This window comes from Anomalospiza imberbis, chromosome 4 (assembly GCF_031753505.1).
Source record: "Anomalospiza imberbis isolate Cuckoo-Finch-1a 21T00152 chromosome 4, ASM3175350v1, whole genome shotgun sequence".
NCBI lineage: Eukaryota > Metazoa > Chordata > Aves > Passeriformes > Viduidae > Anomalospiza > Anomalospiza imberbis.
Window position 1 is genome coordinate 60,437,918 of NC_089684.1, and position 27,841 is coordinate 60,465,758.

Consider the following 27,841-nt stretch of genomic DNA (forward strand, 5'->3'; position numbering starts at 1 on the left):
ACAATGTAAAGATGTCTTCTAACATCAGTTGGAAGCTGCAGCTGTTTTCCATTGCCGTGATGGGTGCCTCCAGGGTGTTATTTTTAAAGCCTATTAAAAATGTAGTCATAGAAAGTCATCCTTTTGTAGAAATAAAATTATTGATCAGAAATCTCTCTTTTCAACACACATTTTATCCAGACAAAACCTATTCTTCTTATGAAGCTACTCACTTCATTGTTTGGTACTGGATGCTTTTCAATAATTTTGGGATAGGGAGGTGGTACTTTGCCAAGAAAAGACAAAAAAAAAGGCCTTCTGCTGTAAAGAGGAAAACCTTGCCTGTGTTCTGATTTTCAGACCTTAAAAGTATTAAAAAAACAAATAAAACCTTTTTTTTTCCTCTTTTGCTTAAGAGAGAATAGCAACTCTATACTTTGTCATGGACAGTGACATAGTAGACAGTGACTTTTGATTCCTGATTGTCCACAGCAGCTCTGTTGCATACCTGTGCAGACCTTGGCAGACCAAAGGCTGGATGGAGCTGGGAAAGGGAGCTGCCCTTTAAATAGACAGCACAACTGCATGTAGGTTGTTTGGGGATTTACATAGCAACCCCTGTAACTATATTAATGGGAATTTAAGGTCTAAAGAGATACCAGCAATCCAAAGGGGAGGAAATAATTTTTGATGCTTCTTCAGCATCAGGATCAACACAGAACAACAGCATGGACATAGTGGCTTTCAGAGGCAGAATGAAATATAAAACCCTTTCATCTTAATATACTTAATTTCTCCCAATGAGAACTACCATATTGAAGATGGTTCTAAAAAACAAAGACATGTAGCCATTGCTGCTCAGGGCAGTTTAAAATTAGGCCTTATTTGTCTGTGTCAACATTTTAAAGCAGAGATTATGAAGGCATTTGTTAATTTTGTAGTACTGAAGATCCCAGAAACCTGCAAGGATCCGTAAGCTCCTTCAGTCTGTATAGAATGTGCCAGAAGACCATGTTTTATTCCCAACACCGACACAGTCATAGAGTTCTGCTGCAGCCTTGGTACTTTCACTATGTGTCACTGTGCATCAGCATTAGCTGAAGAACCGAGAGCAAGGCTAACGGCAGAGAGAAAAGTAGAATCAGTGATTTTTTTTCTGAAATATTACATCTCTTTTCCATATATTAGGAAAAGGTTATGCTCCTTTCGCTTGTAATTATAAAACAAGAATGTTAATACTACAAAGGTTCAGCATAAATCAATTTCAAACTGCTAAATTTATTAGGCAGTGCTTGTAGTGAATTATATGAAATGGGTAACAAATCCAAGGCTAGAATTTTTTGCTGATACTTTCTAATTGTATCAAAAACACTAGATAACATTTATGTTTCTGTTAAAAACTGCTAATTTTTTTGCACCTTACAACCCTTGGAAATACTTTTTCTTATCTGCAGTGAATACTAAACAAAACTGATTTATACAACTAGAATTGTGTTTAAAATGAATAAAAATTACTTATGATGGCATAAAAATCTCAAACTAAATTATATTTAGATTTTTTTAATGTGCAGGGGACTTATTTTAAAGGCTGTCCTACATTAACAATTGTTACTACTCCTGTTCTTGAAATTATTGTTACTATTAGTATTAGTAGCATCATCATAATAATATACAAAGAAGGGCTGCAAAAAAAAAAAGAAAGAAAAAAGACAAACCCAGAAACACTTGAAGTTGCCTTTTTTAGGGCCTGAACCAATGCCTACTAAAGACGTCTCAACAAATATTTCAGATACACTGTTAAGAATTAATCAAAATATAATCGTGATTTATTTTCAATTCTATAATGGTATTTTAAAGAGTATTGATATGTTTCTATTATACAAATATATATATATATATATATATATATATATATATATATGAATATATATGTATATATATGCATTTCTAGTTTAGAGTTTACACTTGAATGCAGCAGTTCACAGAAAATCCCTTTAATTAACAGATAGTCCAGCATGCTGGCTAGGCTTTCCCATCTGAAGCAGATGGGAAAGCAGTCCTTGAAAGAAAGAAAAGAAAGAAAAGAAAGAAAAGAAAAGAAAAGAAAAGAAAAGAAAAGAAAAGAAAAGAAAAGAAAAGAAAAGAAAAGAAAAGAAAAGAAAAGAAAAGAAAAGAAAAGAAAAGAAAAGAAAAGAAAAGAAAAGAAAAGAAAAGAAAGAAGAAAGAAAGAAAGAAAGAAAGAAAGAAAGAAAAGAAAAGAAAAGAAAAGAAAAGAAAAGAAAAGAAAAAAAGGAAAAGAAGAAAAGAAAAGAAAAGAAAAGAAAAGAAAAGAAAAGAAAAGAAAAGAAAAGAAAAGAAAAGAAAAGAAAAGAAAAGAAAAGAAAAGAAAAGAAAAGAAAAGAAAAGAAAAGAAAAGAAAAGAAAGAAAGAAAGGAGAGGGGAGGGAGAAGAATTTTCTATCTGATGTAAAGTTTTACTCCAATACTTTCATTCATATGTGGATATTTAAAAATATATTTTAAAAGATAGAGGATATTTCTGTTAAAATGCAAAGCTCTAGGTATTTTTATCTTGATGCACAGGAGCTGTGCAGAAACCTCAGGAGCTCTAGTGAGAAGATACCTAAGCAGTTTGTTGCAGGGATGTGTCCAAAACCCAAAACTGCTGTAGCTCATGTCCCAGTATTGGCAGTTATCTGTTGGGCAGACCGACAGGAAGAAAATATGCAATATGAAGAATCGTCCTTCTCTGTCTGATCCGAGAAGAAAGGTAAATAAATGGCATCATGGCGATTGAAGGGGAGGTATCACGCACCATGTGGTCACACAGAATGAACTCTGCAGAGAGTGAGAAGCTCCTCTTTTTGACAATTAACTAGGCAGGCAAGTGAGGGGACACCTGGTCATTTAAAATGCAGCAGGATTGGAATGTCAGGCCCATTCGCCAAATTGCTGCTGCAGTTCAGAGCCAGAAGAAGTAAAATGTGTTTCCCTTATGCATTTCAGCTGTTGTGCTGTATCAGAAGGCACTCTGGGCCAGGATGTGAAAACAAAGCATTACATTGGATTGTTTTCCTACAGTTCCTAGCAGCTTTCACACTGCAAAAACCCATCTGACAAATACTGCCATTAGTGCATTACCTTCAAATTAGGACTAATAAAGTCTTGTCCCAGCTTGATATAAAACAACATATACTTTTTTGTTATCGCATAAAGCACAGTGTTAATTCCAGCAATTGCCCAGGCAGATGACAGACTTGGGGGTACATCCAACATGTAAAGCCCAGCATGTACTGGTAATAAAGAAAAGCTTGCAGTTTTTCTTTGTCTGCCCCAGCTCACATCAGCAGTATACATCACCCATACAAGTCAGTTCCTGCCTTTTGTTTCAGCAATTGTTTCAGCTCCTCAAAGTTGACTATATGAACAGTGCCTGACAGAGACCACTAGCACCTCACACAACCTTCTCATTACTCCTTATCCTCCCAGTGAGAACTACTGCATGACATGTTGGTGCCCTTGGCGTCTTCCACCCAATGCTTGGTCTGTCTGGGCTGCTCCCATCTCCTGCAGCACCTCTCACCTGGCACTGTGGCATCATCCTGTGTGCTCTTGGTGCCCCACTCAACCTACACTTCATATGGCTCTGCCACTTCTCACCAACAGCTGGTTGCACTTAAGATCAGAAAGTCACAGTTAGGTGTCTTTCCATACACAGACACTGCTCACACATTTTTTGTAGAGAAAACCTCTTCACTATTCAGCTGCATGTTCTACAAGCGAATATCCAAATGCAACGGCATTCATCAGAGGGAGTTACGGGAAACATTTACACTAATTATGCTTCTGTCTAAATTAGTTACTAGTCTTAGATTATAGTTAAACTACCAGAAGGATTTCTAAAACAATAGATTTTTTTGCTACTTAGTGGTTTTTATCAGATAGATAATGGGAGACAAGAAATAAATAAACTCGGGGAGGTACAATTACATCATCTTACTCTTTCAGCATGATAAAGAAAATGGTATTCACTTCCCTCCCCAGAGTGCTATGAGGCTTATTCCATTAAGGTTTGTCAAGTGCTTGGTTGGAAGGCCTTGTAAGTGCATGGTGTTATTAGTAAATATTAAATAGAGAACCAGATTCTAATTATCAGGATAAACAGGCTAAGTTCTGCTTGGCTAAATGCACTTGGGAGAGGAACCCAAGACCACCAGCGTGCTGTAGTACTGTGCATCCTTATCAGATCCAACTCCTCTCAGCCTCCAAAGGATCAGGCTTGCTCAGGTGCAAACCCACCAGAACTAAAATTCATCATCCCTATCTCTTCCCAAACACCAAATAAAAAATTTACTCCCACTTCAGGGTGTATTATGCATAGTAGACTGATGTAATTTATTCTACAGGCATCCCCACACCTGCTCATCACCCTGTACAGCTGGGACAGAAACACAGCACACAGGTAAAGCACACAGGAGTCTGCTCCTTCACAGAGAGGGGATCTCTGCCCCTCTGAGTGCAAGGTTCACAGTCTCGTCGGTCACTGGGCTTGTGACTGCCTTGCCCCTTACATCCCAGCACCAGAAGGAAATTCGTGTTTCATGGCCTTTCTGCCTTTTGCCACAAGAGAGAGAGAAAAAAATATCACCCTGTAAACATTTCACCACAGATAAAAGAGACATATAAAGCATTTGTGTTACACTGCATGAATGAAGCATAATTAGAGATAAAACTGCCCTTAATAACATGTGTGGGTAAAGGTCTAAAGTATTATTTGCATTGATCACTCATGATTAAAACTAATGTCATCTGGTAGTTTTGGCAGTGGGTTTTTTTTTAGCTTTGCTGTCAAGTCAAGCCTGTGCTGGGCACAGCCATCAGGGGCTTTACATGTTCCTGAGCATGCTATGCAGTCTGATGGCATCTCTTGCATAAAAGGCAAAGACTGACAGGGATTCAAAGGAGACACAATTGCTGCAGTAAAGAAGCTTCTTTCACATCAGGGGTAAAAGGTGGGGATGGCTAAAGCTCTGGAAAGTAACAGTGGGTAGAATAGGAATCCTAGTAAAGAAGAAGGCCTTTCACAGGCAGGGTCATCTGGATTTTGGGGAGCAATAATTTTGCCAGCTTTAAGTGACCTTTAAAGGGAGCCAGACAGCCTGTGCCTACAGAACTTCTCCCAAAGACTGCACACAATACAGAGCCCCCAAACTGCAGGTGAGGTGTATTAGCTAGTTCCTAGCCATGCATTTTGTTTGAAAGGAAAACTGCCTTCACTGTGCTCAACATTAACAATTTCACCACTACAAAGGTATTAAGTTTTTTTCCTGCCAGGAGTAAGATCAGAGAAATTTTGAAAATGTAAATTTTGGATTACAGTGGCCTCTCCCTAGTGGGGACTACTTACTGAAAAGCAACATTTGCAAGACTTTGGGCTTTCATACAAAAATCCCCTTCTAGAAACTGGACTTGAAACACCAGCAAAACAACTGGAAACAACTGGAAGCACAAACATTAAGCGTGATGATTTGCAGCCTTTCTACCTCTCTTCCCCAAAATCCATAACAACAGTCTGAATTCAAACAAACAAACAAACACTCTGTGAAGATGTAACATCAGACTCCATCAATAATCTGAACTGAGCGATTCTCAGAATGGAAGACTTTCAGCCACACCCCTTCCCAACTGAGATGGAGGGAGACTGGAAAGCCTATTTCAGGCAAACCCTGATAGCCAAGCTGCATGGAGAGCTTGGTTTTAAGAGAGAATTCGCCATGGATGCACATTTATTATGTTTTCTATTCATATAGTAGCTATAGATTCACTACAGCCCTTGCAAGGAAGCCCTTGTTCTGCAGCTACAACATGGTTAGGCACGAGCTGAGGCATCCTGAAATGGTGGCACCATCTCCTGCTTTTCAGAAACCACCTTCCAACACTAAGCAGCCTGAATTGGGAGTATGGACTGAATTGGAACCATGCAATTTTTAATGTGTCTACTTATTGAATTTTTAATCTGCAGATTATTGACTGTATGGACTGTAATGGCTTTGAACAACAGGGTGAGTGTGTATGCCAGACATCTGAAGTAATTCTATGTGAAAAGAGATGGCAAATTGCTGGAGCCTTTAATTACACAATTATTTAATAGTATTAAGGGCGGGCCTGAAAAAACAGAATACTCTCCCCCTGCACATTTATCTACATCTCAATAAAATGAAATGCGATTTGTGTGAGGGGAAGAGAGCAGTGGCTCTGAATATATATTCTGGTATGCAACATCTCTGAATGGGTTGCTATGAAAAGATGAACCATTAAGAAGTGATGGTTTCAGTCCATGGGATTTTAACACTTTCTGCTTCTGTTCTCCTATAAACCCTTTGTTTTCTGACCTGCCCTTTTCTACACATATGAATATCATAAAAAGAATAATGCTGTCACTGATCCCCACATCTGTCTGCATATTGTGTGCGTTATAGATATAGGGCCTGCTATCACTGCAGAAATGGGGACTCCTAGGTTTTTTTGGGCAGGCTCCTGACAGCATATTCAGCACACAAATCAGTTCTCAGCAATGCAGCAGCAGCCATGGGCTGGCCTCTTCACCACAGCCAGTCCATGTCATGCCAATCACTCCTTCCCTCCCTGGCAGCAGGGTACTGCTCTTCTTTTCTTTCCTCATGATTTTATTTGGAAACAAAAAGAAACAACAACCTGTCATCGAAGATCAGTAAGGCAGAATTATTTTACCTATGTTTAACTTACCACAGTGAATGTTATTACTATGTGAGGATCACAAATATCAAGCCTCCAGGAATGTCACATGAGAATGTCATAAGTAAGCCTATGTCTAAAATAAACACTCAGAAAAACCCTTCTCAAAATCACTCTGTTTACATACATGCAAATGCATGTTACTAAGGGCTGTTCTTTACAAGATTATAGAGAAGAAACTTGTGGAAGAAGAAGTCTGTTATTTCAGGGGCAAAAGCAGCAACTGTGCAGAGCTCATATTTTACCATGACTTCTCTCAGACTGGTGCTGTTGGAAGAAGCCCTGAATACCGGCAGGCTACAGCTCAGCTGAAACACACTGCAGCTGCTCAGGACGTGCTGCCACCAGAAACAAGTCTGAGGCCTGGCTCTTCTCTCTTTCATGCCACCAACTATGAGCCTGACTCGTATTTCTGCTGCCCTTTGCCAACAGCCACATCTCAGGCAGGGAACTCAAAGCTCCGTGATAAAGAGCACCTTTGCTAAAATTTAAATAAACTGTGCCCGGCAAATGAATTTAAAATGAGTGAGTGTCAGTGGCTGCTTTAGATAGACACATTTTTACTCACTGCTGACCAGCTCATGTATTTAGGTCTAGCAGTGTTGAAAGAAGACACAGGAATATATTCCTCACTGGAAACAGAAATGGCACGCAGCAGGACAGGGCTTCTCAGTGCCAGGATGAGCCAGGGAAGGGAATTTTACAATTTCCTTTCAATGTCAGGTCCTTAACTTTGCAGTGTCAGTTCTGTATGCTGAAGTTTTGTTTCATGCCCTATATATATTCCCCTTTCATAGAGAGAAGGCTGGTGACTGTGCTTACTATTCTTGGAGTGCTGTCATGAATGGGTGGAATACTAAGAGAACCACATCTGAAAATGTACACTCACAACGTCTTATCAGTATTGGACATACATAATTTTTTCTTGGAAAGTTTTTGCTATGAAATTGGTTGTCACACAAATTCATGTGCTTCTCCTTGCCGTTTTTTTTTTTTTTAAACCCGCTACATTACTATATTTTTTGATGTCCATTTTAATGTTCCTTAAAGATAAAGCCAACCGTCTATACTAAAATTTCATGCACCCTTTTCTTTGGTTGAACAGAACTGCATTCTCATTACACAGTAGTATTTCACATACATTTCAATAACTGGGTACACTCCACATAGTTGAAAATATCCACCTGTAAGCATGCAATATTTCTGCCTTAATTGAATGTAAATGCAACCTTCCCCAACACACCTTCTCTAGTTGAAAAGAAGAGGATAAATGTAAATGTAAAGCACCACTGTTCAATTTGCTACCCTGGGAAGTAAGGATGGTTTAGTTGAAAACCTGAAACACTGGCCCTCGCTTTGGTCTACCCTTGGAAAACTGAAATCTGAGAGTTTCTCTCCGCGAAAGTTCTTGATGAATTGTAATTTATTAAAATAATATTGCCAGCATTTATCTATCTGATACAGAGTCTTCATGGAATGGTTTATAGGAACAGAATGCAAGGAAGTTTGAAGTGTTTATGGAGAAACACAACCTTGAAAGTAGCACTGATGGTCCACCAAGCATACTGTTCTTTTAGTGAGCTCCATTTTTGAGCTGAAAATCACTACAGATTTTCAACCTACTATAAATGAGACAATGGCAGCATTAGTTTGCACTTTTGTTTGAAAATATGAACTACTATGGATTACACATGGAAATGCTGAACAATGAACCAATAACTTTGATCAATAGCATTTTAATCTCTTGAGTTAAGCAAGGTGCTCAACCAAGCCTTTGCTTGTTCTTTGTGGACTCACGTGGAAGCGACTGGTGCACAGTGCAAAGAGCTGCTGCACTCAGAGCTGAGATCTGGATAAGCAATGCAGAAGAAACCACCAAAAATGTCCTATTTAGTGTGCTGAGGGTCTGAAAATGAGGATTGTTTTGAGCAAGTTCTTTGTGGAGGCTGGCTGGAATCACACCAGCTTTGATAAAGCAGGGCTAAGAAAAGATGAACAGGCTTCAGTCACAGAGGAGCAAAACACAGATACCTTCCAGAAAAATTTTAAGGTAAAGGACTTGGAGTGGAGCCGGCCAGCACTAGGACCCAGGATGACAATGATGGTGATGATGATGACAAGGGTGATACTAATAACAACAGCATTGCTGCCCCCTAATCTTTACTACAGAATAGATACTAAAGTAACCAAAGCCACCTAACATGCAAGTGTAAGTTGTTGTTTTTTTTAAAGCTAAGAAGGGGAGAGCTGCTTCTGCATCATAGCTACTCTGATGTCAGAAAATAGCTACATTGGACCCAGCAGTCAGCAAAGCACCTGAGAGAAACCATAAGAAACCAAAGAATTAAGACAGCTGAAGCACAATGGAAAGAAACAGTGCTCTATTAATAATGCTCACCTTTAAAGAAGCATGATAGGAACGTGGCATTTAATATCAGTGCTTATCACAAGCATCTCAAGAGATTTCAGCTCTTTTAATGTATGTCTTACAAAAGAAACACCACTAAAGAGTGCTGACTTCAATGTTTTCCTACTGCTAACAGCTGCCTTTCAGGCAAGATCCCATGAAGCTTTCCTCTTCCACATTTAACTGATTGTGGACTTCCACGTTTAATTGAATAGGATTCAATAGCAGGAGCAGAGAGAGTTCAAATTGTCCCTTTGGGGATTCATTCAGGAGAAATTACTCATTCATGCCATGACATTTTGAGGGAATATCATAATGTCGTTTTGGACACAATGTCATAACTTAGAAGAACAGAAGAATAAGATGGAAACATCAATTATGATAAAAAAAAGGGTCTAAAAATTCATGGTTTGCCCTGAGTCCCTCCTTTCACAGGGAGGTCCCAGTCTGAAAATGGTTGCTGTGCATCTGAAGTCGCTACATGCATCCACTGGATCAGCACCATCATGCGCGACACGGTCACCCGCAGGCTGGACCCTGCTGACTCCTTTTCACACCAGCCACTCCAAAATCCTGCCTGGCAGGACAGGGGACAGTAGTGCTATGGAGACCAGGATAGTAAGAGACTGATATTGGCTGGGTTTAGCCCTTTACCACAGCACAGCATTGTAAAACAGAACTCATGTGGACATGGTGGGTAGAGAGGTATGATGGCTCCACAGGGTACGACTAGAATGCAAAACCTTTCTATACACAGATACACATGAATAAGTACATGTGTACATAAATATGTTTGTATGCATAAAGGGTCCAGATGGTTATTTTTCTGATTGTACATCATGTGCTGATGCTGAAATACATTAGCAAGTTACAGTATAACATCGTATCCTAAAAACATGAAAAATAAATGTGAAAAATAAGTCAGATGCAGAACTGTCATGGGAAGACTTGGATTTTGAGGCCTTTAATACAGGGATACAACATCTTAGAGACAGCCCACCAAGTCCTCTATGTCCTTTGTGAGGACAAATGCTTGAAACCCCTTCCAGAAATACTCCTTGCCATAGCTCATAAGCTGGGAGGTAAAAAGACAAAGGAATGTCCTAGCAGAATTGATGAGAAAGTTGACTCAACACTAGCCTGTAGAAGACTGTATCATAATCCTCTCCCTCTGTATCTTTAACTTGCTATCTGACTTAATTAAATATAAATGCAAACAAGAATCAATTGTTTTCATCATGATTAAATATGTTAAAATGAATCCATCTGGTTAAGTGGTAATCAAACTTCAAGGAACAAGAGCTTAAGTTTGCAAAATTTAAACCAGTGCTAAGCGATGCCTTTACGTTTGGTGTCTGATTTTAAATTACTGATTATTTTTCATACATTATTTCACCTACCATGGAAATTTTCACTTTTCATGTACTATAGCTGCTATGTCAACATTAAAAAAGCACTAAGCATTTTGTCACAGTTCAATGGATGGCATCAATTAGAAAAATATCAATGAATATTTGTAGAAAGGCTCTTTCCAGGTTGAATGGACTGCCCAGTCTCACTGCCACCCATCCCGACTGCCCCACTGACAAGCCTTGCAGTGGGAAACACCAGAGGGACAACATGCTCCTGGCATCCATGAGCAGCTCTTTGCAAAGAGCTTAACTAGGAAAGTAAACTTTCCCACTAGGGTTTTGTCTTCAGGATATTGTAATTATTCAGTTTTTCAGTTACTGCTGCCACTTCAATTCATTTAGCAGTAGGCTTTTTAGATTACAGTCCATTTATTATCAATGTGTTTTTTGCACAGAAGGTTACAGCGGTTTATTAATCCATCAATGGGCTCCCTAAAAATATGATCAATGATGCTGTATGAAATGCCATTCTTTATACACTTTAGGAGGTTTGGCAATTAGCACTTCAAAACATTATGACTGTATTGAAGGTTTAAAAAATACTTGTAGAGAAAAAAGCCCAGAATCATATCCCTGAAGAATTCTGCTGAATTAGAACAAAACATTGTAAATCTTACCACCTGACAACACTACTTTTATGAAATTATTCAAAAAATGCATGTTATTTGCAAGAGTTATAAAAAAAGTGTTACAGTTAGGATTTGATTAATGAGAATGCGTCTAGAACAACTCCATACTGCTGTGGTTTCTCAGAGACATGTTTCAGACAAACCTAAAAGCTGGGAAGCACTATTATTTTCCAAAGCATCTTTTTAAAAGAAAACAATCTGACAGGTCTGCTTGCTCAATACAGTGTGGCTATGAACCGGGAGAGGCTATGAAATACATTATAGTTCACTTTCTTTGGATGAAGAGAGGCTCTTCAATTATACAAGTGTAAATGGGTGAAGACTGAATCATGGCAGTGAAAGTCCCATAAATACATGTCTCATCACTCACTGCACACAGTGTACAGATACAGCAGCAAGCAACACCTTGCTACAAGGTGAGAGAGAGTTAATGTTATCCACCTTCCTGCACAGCATTCCCGTTACATTCAAAGGACAGCACACTCCTCTGAGCCTTAAGAATACCACTTACTGTAGCACCGTGCCAGATATTTTGGTTGATATTTAAATAATTCATGAATGCTAAACTCATCTCTTTTTTTTTAATAGAAGAATAAAACCATCATATTCAGAAGCTGACCTTTTTACTCTGCTATATAAACCCATTAACAATACAGAAAAACATATCCCCAACATAAAAAGCTTTGAAATATCAATTTAAAGACTACTTTCTGCTATATCCTTTATTGTAAATGCTACCAAGAAAAAAGAAGAAACCAAAAATCAATTTTTAATATATTTCTTCCTACCACAGGGCATCGGAAACATTAATGGTTTCTATATCTACATGGCTACTCTTACAAGCCCTGCTCTTCCCACATTCACCTTCAAGACATGATTAATGTATGTTTGCATATATATTTGAAGTACTTCTGGATGTAAATTCATTAACAATAACACAGTATAAACAAATTTCCCGTTGTTTGATTACCCAGAATAACAGTTTGATATTTATATAGCTGCTGCAACTTAGGCAAGAGAAAATGTTGCACATTTTTGATTAGCTAACTGGATTGCAAACAAACCAGGAATCCAGGCAGGAACCAGACTTTTGAAGTTAAGTTTTAAAGCCACTGTTGTTCTGCAGAACTCAAGTACCTCTAGTACTACTTTTTGGGAAAGTTTTCTGCCTTTAAATTTCCAATGGTCAAGGAACAACTTATTAAGTTGAAGACGTTCCACTGAAAATAGGCATCGCAATAAAATTATCAAGCAGTAGCTAAACTGAAGGGAGTGCATATAAGCAATGATTATGAACAGCCTTGTGTAATGAGTGCAGAAAAACTCCCTTTTTATTTGTTTTTTCGGGTGCTTCTGGAAAGTCTCCCCTTTCTATCATAATCTCATACACAGAGACATGTCTGCATAATTTCTAAGTTCCATATTTTAAATCAGATTTCATTCCATTGTTCCCAGTTACTCCTGTTTCCAGGCTTTCTTCACCACTACTGCTTAACCCACTCCATCATGTTTTTGGAGATGAGGGTGGAAATTTTCTCTGTAATCAACAAAGAGAGATAGATGCCTTTGAAAGCCTGCACAGAGGGAGACCAGGATTAGAAATCTAATTAATTAGGGATTAGGAACCTAAATTACATGGACTTCTATTCTGTTCATAATGCATGTATTTACTTCAGGAGGACTAGTTCACTGTGTGCTTAAATCGTGAGGTCGAGATATAATCTAGATCTTTTCCCTATGTTCACATCACGTCCTCTATCACAGGTTTCATGAGACATTCTTCTTACTCTTTCCAGATCAGCACTATGGTATATATGTGTATGTTATCAAAATAATACCACATGCAAATTAATAATATCAACCTCAGCCTAGAAGTAGCACACTAAACTGAAAAGCAGAAAAGACAGCTGGAGAACATTGAGAGGCTGTGAAACCATTGCAGAAAATCATTAACCTATGTTTGCTTGGGCTTCAGGTTTTTTTCTTTTACCTATTTTTAAATAGCATCCACCTTTTCACATTGTCCCACACTGAGAAGTCTTGGTCAATCTACTGGCTGGCTTGTGGGAAAGACTAACTCCAGTATTATTGTAAAAACCTATGTGAAAATATCAGCATGTCATAAATATAGCATGGTATTGTTACAGTAATACTGCAATATTACAGAAGCATTAGAGAAAATTCGCTTTTTGCCTGTAATGACATCATTAAAAATCCACAATGCAAAAGCCTCTTCTCCAATCAACTAGAACAGACTTGGCTCCACAAATGCAAACTGGATAACTATTACTCTTAACATATTAAAAAGAATCAATGACATAACCAATTTTTAATATCATATGAAAATCGTGAAAGCATGTCATGTCATTTTAAAGTGATCTTTTCAGTGTTAAAACCAACAGCAGAAACCTATATGGCCATGAAAAGTGGTTTTGTTCCTTTTTAGAGATGGAAAAGAGTAATCCCAGGGATTTACAACTAATTGTATCGTTTCAGCACTGAATAATTGGAGTAAGTAAAAGTCTATTTGAACTATCTCACATTTGTCAGGTCAGTGCTGTCATCTGCAAACTCCACTCACAGGGTATCACAGTTGCTTTCTAAATACTGCTGCACACTGCAAATACTATTGGAACACCTTGGTGCATCATGCTAAGTTAAGAACAGATTTGTCTCCAGTTTTAATGATAATCAAAATGTAGATTTTATTTTTGCCATGATCCCTGTCAAGCTGCAGGCATGGGAATATGCCTCTGGGAAATGATATAGAACCCCTGTAACAGAGACCTATCTCTGACAGCAAGGGAGGGAGCAAAGTCTTCCTAAAACAATGTGGAAAATGTGAATTCTCTCAAGAGAAAAAAGATTAAATCACTTTTTCATGTTAATCGTTGCTACCTATTGATGTCCTAAACCTGCTGCTGAATATTAGGGAATTCAGACTAAAAAACCATAAGGTAAAGCTTTCACCAGCATGTATCTGAGCATTAATTGAAATGCCTTAATGTAGAGGAAAACTGCTTCTGAAACATTTACATGAGATGAATAGAGCTTGGATAAGGAAAAAAAAAGGGGCATTCACAATAGTTTTCCTTATAGCTAGCCCCATCAGTTATTCTTTAAATATGATAACTTTTTTTTTTACTTGAATTCTCAGAACTAAAGCCCTTTGTAAAGAACGGCAAGATCTGAGAAAATATGGCTGGATGAAATACCCTAGAATTATTTTTAACAAAATAGAATTGGTCTTTTTAATGGCAGGCTTAAGAGGCACTGGTTTGCGGTTTTTTCTATTGGAGACTCTCACAGAGTGTTTGTCAGGGAGCTTTTGGGGATATGTAATTTAGGTACATCATCCTCTGTGTACAGTACACAACACCAAACACGCAATTATGACTGAATCTTAATCCTCCTTCTACTCTATCTTCTGAATAATAACCTGTGTTATTACAGAAAACCATTTTTTACTGCAAATGAGGTCATATGCCAGGATAACTTCCCCTCATTCCATTTTGTCTGCAGTCCTGGTGAGCCACATCAAGTCTCAGGTAATGGGAGACACAGCATGGAAAGCCTGCCCCAGGTCCCTGTGGGGCGCAGGGCAGATGCCTTGCTGCTCAGCAGGGAAGGATGGTGAGGGACTGTCTGGAAAGCATTAACCCCCACCTTATCCAAGCAGTATTTGGGGAGGAAATTCTAATTCTGGAGGAAATTCTAATTTTGTTTTTTTTTCAGAAGTGATGTGCCACTCACTGAAGTGTAGTAACTGCTATCTGCTGGCCCCTGATAACAGGCAGATTTTGGGACCATTAAGCTTTGGGCAGCCTAGCATAGGCTGGTCTCACCCATATGCTTTTTTAGTCTGCTTTTCTAGCTACTCCCTGTCACCTCTCTTGTCACTAGCATGTGCCACATATACCCCCATGTCCATGGCACAGCTGATGGGAATAGCACTGCCTGGGTGAGATTTGATCTGGCTGGAAGCTGCAAGGCCAAAACTGATAAAACTTTTTGGGGGCAAACTTCTGATTACACTAAGTCCAGGGAGACTTTCCATAGGTCCTGGCACCAGGATCCTGGCAGGGTCCCCTGCCCCCTAGGGAAACAAGGCTCTGAAGTCATAATCTGACTGAAAAGTTCCCTGCAGGGAACTTATTCCTCTCCCAGCCAACTCATTGTCACAGAAGTTGGGATCTGACTCCTGAGGACGAGTGGCCAATTTCTTCACTGAATTTGTTGCGATCATCTTTTAACCCTGACATCTCAGCTTGCCTTTTTCACCCCGATTAAGGAGCTATCCCTATCGAAGCTATCGTCTTCGGGTAATACCTTGTAGACCATCATCACATCATCTCACATCCTCCTCTTGGACAAAATAAGTATATTGAACTTCTTAAGTCCGTAATTGTAGCACCTATTTTCCAGAGATTGAGTGAATTTGCTACCGACTTTAATGCTGTCAGGATTTACTCTCGGAGCCTCAGCTGGAGTAAGTTCTGCGCTCAGAGGTCAGAAGAAAATGTAGCTAAACCACTGCTAAGATTTTCTGATTCCAAATATCTTCTGCAAATCTTCCCTGTACACTTACTATTTTGCAATCTGCTTTAATTAAGGCTTAGCAATCAGAAGGAAAAAATCTTTGAAGTTTAACAGTTCAATAGTGTGTGAAAATGTTAAATGCTAAGCCCTTTTGTATAAGCCTTATTCTCTTCGTTAATAAATTTTCAATATATGAAAGAGTTTGTTCAAAGCAGATAAAGAAAAAAAAGACTGGTGGGGATAATACCTTGTGGCTAACATACTTCTTAAATTCAGTTATTTTCAGTTATTTACCAAATGTTATGCTGGTGACAGTGGAGTGCCTGGCAAAAGCTGGAGAGTAAATCATATAAAATTATACTCCCATGCAACCTTAAATTTTGCATTTTAATTGTCTTTAAACATATCCTGCCAGTGTTATAGCCTAGAATATGCAATATAGTTCTAGATAACAGTAAAACAAACAGAGATCAGAAAAAAGCAATAAGAATTATGGCTGGATTTGTTTCCTCCCAGGGCAGTGCATTTTATGGCTCTGAAATAATGAGTGGGCAAAGTGGAGCCTCCTTGTACCTCCAGCTAGACCGGTCCCTAAGTACAGCTCCTGTCTGGAGTGATTCCTGGCAGGGAAGGACATGCAGGAGTCTATATAATGGATATCCTCATGGTTGAAGAACTCAAAGTCTTACAGGCATGTGACAAGTCAAACCAAAGATCTTAATACTTGAGAAGCCTGCGGCTGCTTTATTCCAAGAGCTGGGCAGAGAGCTTTAACAATATAGTATACCTAAAGCATATGGAAGGAAGTACAATGCACTAACTGTGGGTTACATTTATAATGATATTTTGGTACGTAACTTTTTTTTTTTTCATGCTTTGATCTGTTTTTGTGGATAAGAAGATACTTGTGCAATCCTTATGAATATATCCTATATGGTCCTCATGAAACCTATGCTACCCGGTCTAGTTTTCTAGAGCACCTGAGTACTCTCAAAACCAAATGAATTTGATACATTGGAAGGAAAAAGTGGTCAGAAACTTCAATACAAATGCTTTATTATGTGTCCTAATAGCTTTACTGCTGAGAGACTGGTGTTTGGTTTCATTGTTCATGAAATTTGTATTGATAACTATTTAAGCTATACTAATGATTCCCACATATGACTTTGCTAATCTACAAGGCATGAAATCTACTAGCTGTGGTAGGACCCACCCATGAAATCAGGCAACTTTGTCCAGAATTTTTTAAGTAATACTATTGTAAATATTATGGTAAAGTATGCAATATAAATTCAATTCTACTGTAATACCCACAAAGTATGTATTAATGTAACCACTAAACAGAATTGTACTGCCACAGCATTAATACATTTTAGATTATAGTAGCAGAATTAATACACATTAGGTTACAACATTTTCCTACAGTAATTACTGTAATACTACATTATCCATAAGAAACTGCCATCTGCCTTCGAGAACCCAATTTATCCATCCTTTCAGAGCAGCAGGAGCCCAGCTGGCTTCTCTGGAGACAGAGCTCCAGCTGAGGAGCAGCAATAGGCATTTCAAGAAGAGCCAGAGGTTCATGGGCCAGTGTTTTGGTGATACTGACTCTTTGGAGCTGTGCAGGTACCACTGACATGGGAAGCGCTTTGGGAAATGTTTGCTGCTGAAACAGTCTCTCCTGGGAGCTGTGCATGCCTGGCACTTTTGTATTCTCTAACTTTGTTCTCAGGCAAAAAAATCTGATGAAAATGCTGGAGGACAGGACAGGAGGAGTTTTGCTTTGTGATGAGAGGCAAAGGCATTTTCAGACTAATTTACCTGATTAATGTTGATCCTGATCAATGAAGATGATGAAAGGCCATAAACTCCTCCTGAGATACTCAGGGCTTTTCAGCTTACAGAAAAAGCATAAATATTCATTTCCCTAATAATGTAAACTGAAAATCTTCATTTGACCAGTTTTAAGGGCTGTCCTAAGTCCTGGCCAGAAGCAATCCTCATTCTCTTAGAATTCCAGTTCTCAGGAAAAATGAAATGACAGCCTTATGGATGTAATGGGTCAGCCCTTTTGGGACTGGACTAAGCATCTCCTGCCACCAAACAGAGGGTCTTTGTTTCTCACTGCATGAAATGGAGAATCTCAATCCCACAGAGAGTATGTGTTCACAATGGAATAGGCCTGTGAATTAAATGGATTTCTGATTACCCCAACTAGAAAAGTAAAAACCATTTTTCACAAAACTACAGGAAAAATACCCTTTTCAACACAAAATATTTTCTACTTCTAGAAAGTGTGTAGAAAATGAAAACACTGGGACAAGATACACAAAAATTCTAGGATTGTAAGAAATGTGTTACATGACCTGGAGAGCCAGGTTCTCCATTCCACCATGTCACATTCCCGTGTTTGACTCCAGTTATTTTTATGTCCCTCATTTGTAAGACATCCAAATCAGTAGCTCAGGATTTTCTAGTGCTTCAAAATCTTGCATGATATTAAAATGCTAGACATGTGCAAATACCATTAATTACTAACTGAAGTAATTTTTCTTCTGGGTCTCTCAGAAAATCTTTCTACTTCCATTTTCTAGATGAGTACTTCTTAAATGGGCACTGCATTTCCAGTGCAGAAACGTGATGGGGCTGGGTCAGTTCAGGCTGTAGAGAAAATGATGGAGGACAAAGCTTTGCTACATCCGTGATTTACCCCTTGCACTGACATGTCCTTCTCCACTTCCAAAAGGACTCTGAAACACATCTCACTCCTTCCTCCTATGAAGAGGCAAGTGACAGAAGCAGCTGAGTTGAGGTCAGGGATGAGCATGATACGGAGTCAGTTTGCCCTTTCCTTCTCTCTCAGTGCTCCCTGCTAGCTACTGTGGAGTGTTCACTGTATCCCAGCCACATCCAAAGGATGTCTCTTGGCAGGGAAAGCACAAGCAGGTGAACATGAGGAAGTGACTGAGTTAGGAATGAAGTTTCAAAGGCAACTAAGTCCCTCTGGAATCAGGTGGCATCTCTCCATCCCTGCTCCATATCCTATTGTAAAACTTGCTCTCAAAGGAGAGAAGCAGAGACAGTAAGGCAAAAGAGAGAAAGTTGGTCAAGTAAAGCAATTCTGAACAGTATCTGCTCCATGAGAATTTTGCCCCTGTAACTAGCAAGCCTGTTAAGCATAAAAAAAGTCCCAGGACGCAAATTGTGTCCTTCCTACCAAGGAACAACTCTCTGGCTGTTACTCAGTTGATAACAACACATCCCAATATGCAAGGAGAGTTCATATCCTGAAATAAAAGGTGTGCCTGAACTAGAGTAGATCCCTACCATGGTACAAGAACTTCAGGAAGGCTCAGGACACTAAAAACTGTGCAGGATGTTGAGCTGCTCCAGGCAGCCAATGGGGAAATCCCACATGCCTCATGCTGCAGAGCACTGCAAGGATGCTCGTGTGGAGTGCCCCCGTGCTATCCAAGTTTATGCTTGCCCTTGGGAGATGAGGTGAAGCACACACCCATACCTAGATGAGAAAGCTCCAACTCAACCCTTGTTCTCCCTACTGCTTGAAGTGCTTATCTGAATCACAGAATCCCAGAATATTCTGAGTTGGAAGGACCCTCAAGGATCATCAAAGTCCAACTCCTGGCCCTGCACAGGACAGCCTCATAGATCATGCCATGAGCCTGAGAGAGTTGTCCAAACACTTCAGGCTTTCCTCGGGAGACTCTTCAGTGGCCCACTACTGTTTTTCTAATATGTAATTTAAACCTTCCTTGAACAGTTCTATGTCGTTACCTTGGATCCTGTCAGTGGCCAACACAGGGAAGAGATCAGTGGCTGCCCCTCCTCTTCCCCTCAGAAGGAAATTGTAACTGCAATGAGATCTCCCCTCAATCTCCTCTTCTCTAGGCTGAGCAAGCCAAGTAACCTCAGCCATTCCTCATACCACTTCATCTCAAGGTCCTTAATCATCTTTGTTGCCCTCCCTTGGACACTCTCTAAAAGCTTCCTATCTTTCTTATATTGCGCATCCAACACTGCCCCCAGCACTGGAGGCGAGGCTGCCCCAGCTCAGAGCAGAGCAGGACAATCCCCTCCCTTGCCCAGCTGGCCATGCAGTGCCTGATGCACCCCAGGACAGGGTTGGCCCTCCTGGCTGCCAGGGCACTGCTGGCTCATGTTCAACTTCCCACTGACCAGGACCCTCATGTCCCTTTCTGCTGCACTGTTTTCCAGCATCTCATTCCCCAGTCTGTACATACACTCAGGGTAACCCCATCCCAGGTACAGAATCCAACACTTTCACTTGATGATCTTCATGTGGTTGGTGATTGCTCAGCACTCTGATTTGTTGAGGTCTCTCTGCAGGACCTCCCTACCTCTGAGGGAGTCAGTAGCTCCTCCTAGCTTTGCATCATCTGCAAACTTGTTTAATATACCTCCCAGTCCTGCATCAAAGTCATTTATGAAGATGTTAAAGAGCACAGGGCCAAGGATGGAGCCCTGGAACCCCACTAGTGACAGGTCACCTCTCTGATGTCACCCCATTCAGTGTAACCCTTTGTGCCTGACCCGTGAGCCAGCTGCTCACCCATCACACCATGATGTGTTTATGCAGCTGTGCTGGACATTTTCTCCACAGGAATCCTGTGAGATACAGTATCAAAAGCTGTACTGAAATCCAAAAAGATTGCATCAACTGGCTTCCCTTGATCAGCTAGGTGGGTTACCTTGTCATAAAAGGAAATCAGATTTGAGAGATTTGAAGATGGTTAGCTTCCAGGTGACCTACAGCCAGTCACATCCACAACACACAAAGACCCCTCTTCACCAGCTCCTTCTGAAGAGAGAAAAAAAAATCAGAGGAGAGGGTAGATTGGCCCCTTTAACAGACAGATATAATTAAACATTTCAATAATTTATCAAGGTTTCTCAGGCATTTCCAACCATGGCAATTTTAAATCAAGGTTGGATGCTTTATTTCTGAAATAAATGCTCTTGTTCAAACAAGAATTATTTCAGGGAAGTTTGATAGTATATGTTGTAAGACGAGGTCAGACTAGATTATCACATTATTCCCTTCTGGCATTATAATCTATGAATCTATAAAAGAGAAAGGATTTAATTGATGAAGTTTAGCCCCATTAGCCCCTCATTACCAGATGACATTCTCATCATTACTCTCTGACTCCAAATGACTATAGATCCAAATTCAACCTTTTCTCTCCCATTTTATATACATTTTATATCTATGATATATACACATGATTTCAAGGGATTATAAAATCCACCCTTTACCCATCCCCTGTGTTAAGTACATGGAAAACATTACAGATTTCAGAATTATTCTATTTGCAGGGCTCTGACACTTTTTCCTCAAAAGGAGGGGGTTGGGTTCAGTAGATTTCCAAAGCAAAGGGAAGGAAAATTGATTCAGACTGGACAAAGACATCCAGGAATTGCTGTAATCTGGGGGTTTGTGGTAAATCAGGCGCAAATGCCATGCCCAGGTAGATGATGAAAGTTACTTTTTTTTTAGCTCAGTGATAACCTTAAACAGACATCCTCATCTGGACTGGGAGATAATTGTAACACTGCTACCAGGGAATAATGATTTACAAGTCATGGTTGAAGCCTGGTTTATATTGTTTGCATTTCATTGTTGAAGTCTGGTTTGGGATAACATGTAAATTTTCTTCAGCAACTTTCTTGTATCCATTTTTAATTGCCTCTCCCCCTCCAAGTTTGCAAAAGAAACCAGGAATAATGGAAAGTCTTCAGATAGTCCATTAATTTCATACTCACTCCTCTCAAGTAATTCCAATTAATTTCTCTGGCATTTACTTCACTTTTTAACTACTCCTTTCCAAATTCTGTCCTCAGATAAGAAAGGGTACTTAAGAAACTGGACTGTAGTGGAGGAGATTTTCATCTGGCAACAAAATAAAACAATCTGTTGAGTTCACTTCTGTTTGGATTGGCCTGCTGCTGAATAACTACTGTAATTTAAGGATATCTGAGGTATGGAGTATTATAGATAAAGAAAATGCAGATGAAATACTGAGTTGACAGAAGTCAATGGCAAAGCTGTAATTTCATTTAATTTCAAGCATAGTCCTTCACCCACCATTTCTCTTTATTTCATAGGGCTATTTTTATTTTTAGTAAATAAGAATTATTAAGAGCAAGTGTGCAATATCTATTTTTAAATGTTAAAACAAAGGTTTATGGAGAAAATTCCTTTAGGTACAGATGGAAATGTCTTCAACCTTTGGAAACAGAGGCTGAACCTTCCTGATGCTCAAGAGCAGTCAGCATGGGGTGCCTCATGCCCATGGCTGCCTGGGGGTTAAAAAGGCAAAAGGCAGCTCTACAAAAGGATGCATTCACCAATTGGAGGGTACACACCAAATGCCTTGTCTTTATTTTTCTCTTTTCCAAATTAGAAGTGTTTTTTCTCTCTTTCTCGAATGGGCAACTGAAGAATGAATCTGTGCCCCATTTTCAACAGTTTACTTCTCAGAAGAACAAAGTAAAGAAAGATATTTATAGCTCAAATCTAAAGTAAACCATACCTGAGAAGCCGGATTAGACAAAAAGTCCTTTTTTATCTGAGGTTTTTGCTACAGATTAGGGAGGATTAAGAAAGCGTCCCGCTCTCACTGTCGTGTGAATGACTGAAGCAAAGTGGAAGTTTTAGGAGGCTCCCATTAACACTAAAGGCCAGCAATGCTTAACAGTAGGCACAAAAGAAGTTTTTCTACCAGTCTGTGTCACTTCCCAAGAGCTGACAACAGAGAGAGTTCAAAACAAGTAGTTTGGGTTAATAGTATACTTGCATGTAAATACATAAAAGCTTCAGTGCCGTAAAGCTAATTTAAAAAAAGGACATTTCTCTTTATAGTTCCCCTGAGTATAATAGAAGCTATGATATTCTTTCTACCATAATGTACGTTTCATTAAAGAGCTGGAGCTATAATTGTCTACATCAGTACGTGGCGGCAGACTGGATAAATTGTCCACATAAATTGCTTAATACAATTCTGAGCCCTGTTCCAGAGCACTGGTGGCTCCTACAACTGCATCAGTGAGTCCTACCTGAGGTTATGCCTCCACCTGCGTCTCCACAAGGCCTCAGGTGGGCTGAGAACAGCCCCTAACCCCTAAAACCACCTGGTGCTGAACTCCACAAACAACACCATATTAAACATTAAAACTCATTCCCTATGTTCCACAATGGACATGACTACATGCCAGTAATATTGCAGATTTATGTGACAATTATGTATATGAAGTGATATGCAGGCTATAATCATTCTTAATAAATCAATAAAGTCGACTGAAAAATTAAACTGAGCATGTGTGGAGCATCTGACAGCAAATATATTTCAGTATCTTAAGAGCTGTCATTTCCATTGCAATTTACTGCCTAACCTACAAGAGGGTTAAATCAGAAAAGTGAACAAAGCAAGAGAAGAGGTCTCAGAAAAGGAAGTACAGTCATTGAATTGCAATTTACCAGGAAATCAGCATGGGTCCAGAGATTTTTTTTCCTAACAGGGCTATTACTTTTTTTTAAAGACAGTTTTGTCTTTAACTTGAAGCTAACATTCATTAATAGAAATTTTAGGACTGCATTAAAATACAAACATACTACAATTGTAGACATGTAATTTCATTGGTTTAAGTTTTCTATGCACTATTCCTCATAAAATATGAATGCTTTTATCGACTTAGTGGGTACGATGCAAAAAATCTCCTTTTTAAGCCAAAGAGAAAAGAGGGAAATCTTAGAGACAATGCATAGACTCAGCACTCTCACGACTGAGTTTTTTCATCTTAACCACATTTTGACATTTTACAGCATGTCTTTGCATGAAAGATGTAAGTTGTCCATTTTTCATCCTGAAGCAAAACAGAGAGTAGAATCATTTAGAATGTATGGTCTCTCAAATCCTACACAAATGCAGCAATCAACAGCGGGTACTCATACACAGTACTTACATAAACATATTTATAGGAACGCTACCTCAGATAAACACCTCTAGCGAACGTGTGAAAGTTTGCTGTTGTTAATTCACAGTGTTTTAGGCCAGAGAGCAGTAACAAAGTAGGCAGCATGTGTAGCAGATTCATATGTACTGGGATATTAAATGCTGCTTCGGGAGCACCTTTACGAGCCTCCGTATTCCCTGCCCTCTTTTGTGGAAGTTATCGCTGTATTAGATGTTGTTGAACATATTTGATATGAAAGCATTGTCTGTTTGCTACCAGTATCTAACGAGTATCTCCCCTAGAGTTGCCAGCAAGGTGCTGATTAATTAACTGAAGTAGTGAAGCTGAATTGTACAACAGCTGTTTGGAGAATTGTCATTATCTCGGTCTCTTTCCTCATCTATTCATTCCCTCATAGTGCTACTACGAAATTGTAAATTTGGGAAACTTTCCATTGCTCCTACCTTCACTTGTCCATGCTCCATACCAAAGGGAGAGGCAGCTGGTCGAGGCTTATTTATAAAAAAGAGATGGGAAGCAAAAAAAGAAGGGAAAATAAGAAGATAAACTTCCTGTAAGTCACAGCTCTGCTGTCACTTGTCAATAGCAGCTGACAATAGATGGTCCTCCAGGCAGAATGTCAAAACAGGAATCACATATATCCTCTGCTGATTGAGAAGTTCAGCGATCTGACAGCCCTTCCCTGGGACTGCTGTGCGTCCCAGGGAGGTGCCTCAGCTCTCTGGGCCAGCATCGGCTCAGATAGGGGTGGCTAAGTAGCCACAGGCCACTCCCATGGTGTAATGGCACTCAGCAGAGGATCCCAACCTGCGGACCTCAGCTGCCCCGTCGAATAAAGATGATTATTCAGGAGAGTATAATCGGTATTAAGTGGCAGACGAAAGGGTGGGGGAAAGTGTTGATAGGACACGCATTTCTTGTTGAAACACACAGGATAAGCTTTCTGCACTTGGAGTAGCTGCAGATTCCAAAGGAGAAAGTGTGATGACCATTTTTTTCATTATAGCCTGAGAGAAATTAATGCAAGGCAAGGTTTGGCACACTCTCCTTGGGCTGATCACCTGATCACCTGAGTAAGCTCGGCTTATTCCACTTGACATGCTCTGCCGTGACATGCTAGAGATCGAAATGTTAACACCAGCTGCATCTCTAACTGCTACTCTCTGCAATTTAATTTAATATTATGCTTCTTTACATAGGCCTTGCTTTATTATGCTTGAGAATTATGAAGACTAGAAATTACACATGTGATTAAACACCATCTAATCACCCCGTGTACTAAATAAGCCAAACTGCATTGGAAAATAGATCAGGTACAATTTTGGTGCGAAACAAATGAATGCAGAAATGTACTGCATTGATATAGATGGAGCATCTGCCCTGTGATAAAATTAAGTCTTGTGACAGAAATAAATCACTGTATGGGAGAATGCAAACCATTATCCAATAGGATTTTCTCTTTTCTTCTTATGTGATGGGAGTTATTGGATTCCCTGATGTTAGACAGCCAAATACATCCATGATATGATGATAAATCAGGAAGGCTACACAATTTGAAATTTAACAGCTACTTATTTTTGAGATGTTAAGATAGAGGGGAAAAAATACTTTGATTTCTGCAAGTAACTATTAAATTGGGAATCTCCTTTTCTGATAATCTGATACTCTGTTACTCTGTCATATCATCAAACAATGCCAGCAACCAGCAGTGGGTAGAATAGATTTTGGACTAAGATGAATACAGGAACCACTTATCTTTCTTTTTTTTTTCTTTTCCAATATTCAGTTTTATCTAAAGAACACTATTTAAAGGTTACTGTTGACATTAGAATGTACTGTTCTTATTACATTTTCATTTTTGCATGAATATGTACTTAAATGGAGGGGGGGGAAAGGGTTTTGTTGCTACTTTCCACTTTTGAATGAAAAAATCCATACACTATGTTAAAAATACAGAATAAATAATGGAACTTCAGCATGTATCGTGGTTGATAAATGTGATTCACAAAACATACCTTCATGTTTTAATAGCTTTCCATTGTTAGAAGCATGCTATTAATTAGTGGAAAAATGGATTCATCTATCCAGGATGTACTTGTATTTCTTGCCTTTAACCCTTTTTTCACTGTCATGACTTTAGGCTGTTATCTCAAAACATTAGTAAGTGCTGGAAGGGATGTGACTGAGGGAAAACGACTAAGAAGGATTTCTGTAGGTGCATTCTTTAACAAACCTGTGAGGAATGCCACTTAAAACAAGAATCACAATTACATAAACTATGAATTTATGATTACAATACAAATGAACAGATGAAGGTAAGGCATATCAGTATAGCACTGTTAAGCAAAGTGCCAATTCAGTTGCCTTTGGTGGAAATACAGCAATAACCTAAAACCACTGGTCTTGCGGGTGGGCAGTGATGTCACCCTGTGGGCACAGCATCTGAGCGTGGTGGTCACTGGGAAGGCACTTTCTCCAAGCAGCCTCTCTGCAGCCTGACCTGAGACAAGCTGCGCTGGGAGGGAGGGTGGAGGGGAGAAAGCACTCAATGTTGATCACTTGTAATTATGGTAATCTCCATCAGAAGCTTTAACTGCTCTAAACTCTGGCTGTCTTCAGGCAGACCTAGCTCCATGAGACAACACCATAAAAGCCCTTAGAGAAGTGCAAACTGCTTTGGTTTAACGAGCCTGTGGCACACACACACGGGCACTTCACGCCAGGGAAGGAGGTGCTGTAACTTTGCTACAAGCTGACAGGAGCAATACCATGGGCTGAGCCCTTCCAGCCACAAGACAGAGCGAACTTCAAATCACAGGCTAACCTAGGGCGTTTCCTCACCACCGAAGCAAGGAAAAACCAAGATGTTTATAATTACCTGTCCCACGCTGTTTGAGAAGCACCGTGCTGCACAGGTGAAAGGTACTTATTATTTGACATCCTTTGGCTGACAAGGACATGATAACTGGCACTTGCTGATGTACCTCTGGGCAGGGAAGGCATCAGAGCAGACAGTTAAGCATTCCCGCAACACTCTATGCTAAGAAACCCCAATACACACTGATTTCTGCAAGAGACATGAAGGAGGAAGACAGACGATAACGCAAACACACCAGCTATCCAAGGCTTAGTCTGGGCATGAGGAGTTTGCAGCCAGGAAAAGAGCTTTCCCCAATTTTCCAGCACACAAGTAAATTCAGACTAAGATATTGAGCTGTAAGACCGCCCTGCATCCAGCCTGAAAGGAAACAAATACCCTCTCTTGGTCAACAACCCCATACAGTATGTGGTTCCAGACATGGTGTAGGCAAAAACAGGCTGTTTACATCAAGTACCATAGCTAAAAGCCATGATTACTGTTTGGAAGAAGAAGTGGACTTTCTCCAGCCATGCCTGCAACCTTTTCTTTTACCTCTTTAGCAAGCAAGTTTGACAGATGTGTTCAGAAATAGTGAGTTTTAAGTTACCTGGGTGCAGTAGATTATTCTATTTGTATCACAACAGGTGTAAACCATCAAATAACTTCCTAAGGTAACTTATTTTTAACCCTGAAATAGTGCCTACCCCCAAAAGACAAGTTTCTTAGAGTTGCAACACCAAAGCCATCAAGAGTTTTAGACCTGACAGAGGAAGAGCAATGCCTGATATAAGTGTAATTATCTGTCTAAAACACACACAACTCCTCAAAACATTGTTTGTGTTGTTATAGCACAAATATTGAAATCAAGCACTCAGAAAGGCAGGGAACACAAAGCTTGAATAGATTCTTCAACTTTACTTTTGTCTGTGCTTATGCCTTTCAATAATTTGTATTTCTTTAATTAAACTAATAAACACCATTAAGAAATCTCAACAGGAAATACCATAGGTTGACATGAGAAAATTATTATCATGCAGTGTTTTGCACAGAAAGAAATCACAACAGTGTACCAGAAAACACTGAGATTTTTAACTAATGCTTGCTGAAAATTATTCCAGCTCATGGGGGGGGTTGTGTGTTTTGATTGTGGTTCTTCAGCTCTCTGCACTGACTACCTTGCAGTCACCTCCCATGGCTGCACCACCATGAGCCCTGGTGAGAGC

The 27,841-nt window shown here is 39.5% G+C and overlaps 1 protein-coding gene and 1 long non-coding RNA gene across 3 annotated transcripts in view; one reads left to right on the forward strand and one right to left on the reverse strand.

Moving 5' to 3' along the window:
* The window catches only part of PPARGC1A (PPARG coactivator 1 alpha), a 368,975-nt gene that overhangs the window by 106,016 nt on the left and 235,118 nt on the right, over positions 1–27,841 (reverse strand). The window lies entirely within an intron of this gene.
* Positions 20,194–24,305, forward strand: LOC137473464 (uncharacterized). The gene is made up of 2 exons (XR_010998822.1): positions 20,194–20,463; positions 24,156–24,305. It is a non-coding gene; the product is annotated as an uncharacterized lncRNA (long non-coding RNA).